The sequence below is a fragment of the Scomber japonicus genome, chromosome 17 (assembly GCF_027409825.1).
Source record: "Scomber japonicus isolate fScoJap1 chromosome 17, fScoJap1.pri, whole genome shotgun sequence".
NCBI lineage: Eukaryota > Metazoa > Chordata > Actinopteri > Scombriformes > Scombridae > Scomber > Scomber japonicus.
In genome coordinates, this window is record NC_070594.1 from 31340830 (window position 1) to 31346491 (window position 5662).

Here is a 5662-nt window from a genome sequence, read left to right on the forward strand (position 1 = left end):
CAGGCTCATTGAACTGGTTGAACTCTAACCCCCCCCCCCCCCCCCCCCCTCCCCGGAATAGAGCTACACCATGATAGTAATGACACATAAATAACATCAGACATATTACCTGTAAACTTGGTATAAATATGTTATTTACTACAGGAGACATACATATATCATGTTATTTCCCTCTAAATAACTCTCTACTATATGAAGTTACCGGTCTATCTGCTATCATAACAGGATGAAACTAACTGATATTAATAATGTAAGTAATGTCAGTAGGCTTCTGTATGAGGCTTTCTTCCTAGATATTTTAATGTCAATAAACCGCATCACTAATGCAGGGCTGCCAAGTTTTACAATGCGTTCCGCGAAAACAATTTGCGTTCCGCGAAAACAACCTTTTTTAAAATCAATTTGGCCGGTTTTAACCTCCATGCCAGCTGCTCTCCCTGCACTGTGGCCTCCTAATGCTAGTCTTAATTAACCAGAAATTAGAAATGAAAATTGTAACGTTGTAGGTATTAGTCGCAGATTTTGATGCCTTGATGACAGAGGCAGGGGGCTCCCACTTAAAACACTGTGGCTCAAGGCTCGCCATCAAAACTGAAGTTATTGTTCATGGCCCTAAACACCTTAGAAACTCACTATCAAATGACATAACTACTCTGGATGGCATTAGTCTGGCCCCCAGCACCACTGTAAGGACCTAGGAGTTCTATTTGGTCAGGATCTGTCCTTTAATTCCCACATAAAACACATTTCATCAGCGTAATATTGCAAAAATCAGACACAATCTGTCTCAAAATGATGCTGAAAAACTAGTCCATGCATTTGTTACTTCTAAGCTGGATTACTGTAATTCATTATTATCAGACTGTCCTAACAAGTCTCTAAAGACTCTCCAGCTGGTCCAGAATGCAGCTGCTCGTGTTCTGACAAAAACTAGAAAGAGAGATCATATTACTCCCATCTTGGCTTCACTGCATTGGCTTCCTGTAAAATTTAGAATAGAATTCAAAATCCTTCTCCTCACCTTCAAAGCTCTTAATGGTCAGGCTCCATATCTTAAAGAGCTCATAGTACCTTATGTACCTACTAGAACACTGCGCTCCCAGCATGCAGGACTACTTGTGGTTCCTAGTATCTCTAAAAGTAGAACGGGAGATTTACATTTGAGAGTAGGCTTAAAACTTTCCTTTTTGATAAAGCTTATAGTTCGGGCTCTTAGAGCTCTTAGTTTATTCTGCTATAGGCTTAGACTGCCGGGGGACTCCCATGATGCACTGAGCTCCTCTCTCCTCCTCCTCCTCTCTCTCTATCCATCCATCTATATCCATTAACATTCATGTTCTATTAATGCATTCAATAACCTAAACTTCTTCCCCGGAGTTGTCTGTGCTTTCTCGTCTCACAGGTAATCTGGGCCTGTAGATGTTCGGATGACAGATTCCAGTCCCGGACCTTCTAGCTCCATTGTTGATTTTCATTGTGCTTCTCTCCTCTATCCTTCCTTTCTCTCCTCTCAACCCCAACCGGTCGAGGCAGATGGCCGCCCACTCTGAGTCTGGTTCTGCCTGAGGTTTTCTCTTTAAAATTGAAACCTGGAGCGTTTGGTTTAGAACCTGCTCTATGTGTCTTTACAAATACAGCAGGTTCTAAAGGTGCCTTGAGATAACTTTGTTGTGATGTGGCGCTATACAAATAAAGATTGATTGATTGATTGATCTTCACTGTTATGATTGATGATAGAGTGAAAACTCGTTCTGCATCAGCATGTGAATGAGGAAGTACCATGACCAACTTGGCAATACGAGACAGCCTGCCAAATCTGCTCATACCGGTCACCTTTGAAAAATGTACATAGGAAGCCTAATTACTCTCAAGTACATATTAACTAGGAAACTCAAGGAGAAACAGCGAATCAACAGTGAACAAAATTGGGTAGTTACCTACCGTCCGTCTTCTAGCAAGCAGGAGAACGTCGAGTGGGTTTTAAATGTCGGCGCTGTTGTGTGTGAAAGATAGTTAGAGACGCGAAGACTCCACATTGCTTCTGATTGGTTTATATTGCATGGTGCCTTCCTTGGTTGGTTAGATTTAGGCACAAAGGACTGATGGATTGGTCTGGGATTGGTTATCTCGGTCAGTCAATCAGAGTTACGTGAACTCCGGCAAGCCACAAGGACCAAAGTTTATTATCATGAAAAAAATAAATATAGAGTATTGAATGGGGAAATATCATAGACTGTATAAAAGAAATGGACATAACATCCGTGACGTCACCCATTGGTTTGTAGACTGCTGCTCGGAAACGAATAGTTTCGAATCTAGGCAGCGCCATCTTGAAAATTTCAGGTGCATGCCAGGAAAAAAAGGACACTGATTCTACTTATATGGGCATGAGGCGGAGTCATGGGCGGAAGTATGGGCGGAGCCAACGGCAGAGCAGGGAGGTTGCAATTGGTCACGAGGGCTGGATCTCGAGGACATTGGTCAATCAACCTGTCAATCACGACGTAGCCACGCCCCAATTCATACCCTGCTTTATCGTCAAATATAAGATCAGGGAGGCCAAAATTTCACAAATGAACATCATACTGCATTGAAGAAGGCTTTAAACTAGCGATTGAGACCATAAACACATTTTGAAAACGTTTACTGAGGTTAGAAATCAAGTGAGAAGTTGGTGAATTCTCCATTGACTTGTATAGAGACGGAAGTCCTTTTGAACACAAAACGGTCGCCCCCTGGTGGCCTTTTGATAGAATGCGGCTCTTCCGCGTTGGACTCATTTCAGACCAGAACTCCCCGCCTGGGAAATATAAGCGTGAGAAATATCAAGTGTGGTGTGAGAATGGGTCAAATTGCATGACTGTCACACTCAAAGAGTGACGCGTGGCAGCTCTGACTAACGTGACATGTATCACTGATGTTAGAGTAGAGGTTAGTACTGTGAAGCTAGTAGCATTAGCAACAATGCTAATGTCATTTATACATAGGCTCAGCTACTGCTCTGCTTTGACTTTAGCTTTAATCATATTTGGTCTCAACACCTTGTTAAATACTGTCAGGTTTATTATCACACAAACTACTAAAACACATGCTACTGTACTATCAGAGAAATAAATGCTGCTATCAAACTGAAGCTAACTTACCATTCTGCAGCAGACGCTGAGCTGCTGGGTGAGCGAGCAGGATCAGGGTTGACTGACAGTGTGGACTAGCAAACTGTGTTGTGCGTAGTGATACTAAAGACACCGTTTGGTCAGAAGCCGAAGATACCGTCCTCTCTCCCTTGCGAGTAGCCGGTTTTCGATTGCAACACCCCGCTTACAAAACATTACCATGTAGTAAACCTGTCAAAAGTCTGTGAGCTTGCGCGTGCACATGCGTGAAAGTGAGTTTGCAAGCCTGTATGTTTATGCACAGACTTGTAAAACGGAGTTTGCCGGCAAAAGACAAAATGTGCAATTCTACAAAACTAAGCTTGCAGATACAAACTTCAGTGCACAAATTTGCAAAACTACGGATACGGATATAAACATAAATGTATACGTTTACAAAAAATCTGTTTACAGATACAAACATAAATGTACAAGTTTACTGATACAAAACCCTGTTTTCAAGTACACCTTTTTGAATGATATATGATTCCATAGAAATGGCACTTACCTCAGAGACAGTGTGAACTAGGCCGAGCCACACCCACGCACAGCAATTTATGTGTCGAATGGATGACGCTTTCATCAAGTCACCAGGAGGTCCAATCACAGTCATAAAAAATCATTAAAAAATCACATTCATCAAAGACACTCTTAACCTTATATGGTGCAATCTCCGGTACCTTACAAAATGGATGCCAGGGCTTGCAGGATCTGCCTGTTTTAGTGTAAATAAATATGAAATGGTGGTCTGCTTGCCTCTGATTTACTGTAACACCATAACACACTATTAAAAGATCAACCTGTATATGTGAAAGAAATCCACAGCAAGTTTTTTGTTTAATATACAAGTAAAGACCCTTAATTAATTAACCCTGCATTTCGAGAGTTTATCATATATTCTGAATATTTGAGGTGAATTGGGCAATAGTTTTTATTCATAATTAATGCTCAAGGAGCATTCTAAGGTTACAGTTTATCTTGTGTTTTAAATGTTTTGTCAGATGCAGCAGTGTGAGAAGTTAATGATAATGTTAATCTAACAGCAGATGTAGTGTTGTTGTAGTTACTGCAGGGCTCCAGCAGAGGGAGTGTAGAGCTATCAAATGCCGAAAAAACCTTGCCAAAAAGTGTCTGTGCAGCTGGCACTAGTTGAAGCACTGAATTCTTTTGTAACCTATAGAAATATATTTGTGTTACTCATTTTGACCATGTTTACTTCTATACCTATGTCTGTCAGTTTCAGAGGATTGCAGTAGGTAATGAAGTCAAGCAGTCATCCTGATTCATTTGTGGTCTTAGTGTGCCACCCAGTGGAGAATACATGTATTGATTCATGATACCTGATAAGGAAAAGGTGTCTCAGTTTTCTGTTTCTAGTTCAAGTTTATTGACTGTATTATTATGTTTTCAGATAGCTGTGCAGGCTGTCAACTATTTCACTGACAATGCTATCAAAGTCTAGATCAAACAAACATGAATTACAAGAGCATGACAACAAACATATCTACAGGTTTTCACTGGAAATAAGTTCCTCTCCTGTTTGAGTCATCAAAGTGTTATAGTTAATTTCAGTTGCTCAGTCTAAATGTCTACACAGACAGAGAGAGAGAGAGAGAGTGTGTGAGTGAGTGTGTGTGTGTATGTGTATGTAATGTATATCTACTTATTGCAGTGTTCAATAAATGTCCAGGTCTGAAGGCATCTAAATGCCCCTAACAGAAACCTTTTCAATTCATGTGCAAGGTCCCGCCCAACGCTGCTTGTTTATAGTTTGTCATTCTTGCTGTGCATGTTAATCAGTACTTTACTGTACAACTGTGTCACTCTTGCCAAAAACACAATTTAGTAACATTTCTCAAGATCCTATTTCTGGATAATTGTAAAGCTAGCTTGGGGCAGATGCCAAAACTATCACCGTCTCTCTCCACTTCCCTGTCTCCCATAACATTTTAAATGACACCTACACACATAACCTCAAAATGAACAGCCAACAACCACACGAAACAATTAATAAAACTTCATTAAATAAATATAACAAGAACAAATACAACATAAATAACATCACATATAGAAATATAGTAAGAACACATGAACATGAAAAAAAACATTGAACAAATGAAAACTAAGCCTCCATAGGAAAAAAATGTAATACATTAATTATGTCATGGCCTTTTTTGTCACACTAATTCTTTATAATACAATCAAGAACAAAAATATAATGACAATATCCATGTAACCCTCCCAATTGACAAACTTAATGGGCTAAATTATTGCCAAATGTTACAAGGATACTCATTTCTGTCTATAATGGGAATTCCTGGATATCAAATTTTCATCTGTAATTTTCTATATTGGTCCCAGTAATATTTATTATTAAACTGTACTAAAGTAGCATATCACATGATGTGATTAAGCTAAATTTCAGTGAAATAGTTGTGGACAGCTTTTATTTAATATCCTATTCATTTCAAAACAGTAACATCTAGGTGGAAACTTCAACCGACCAATGG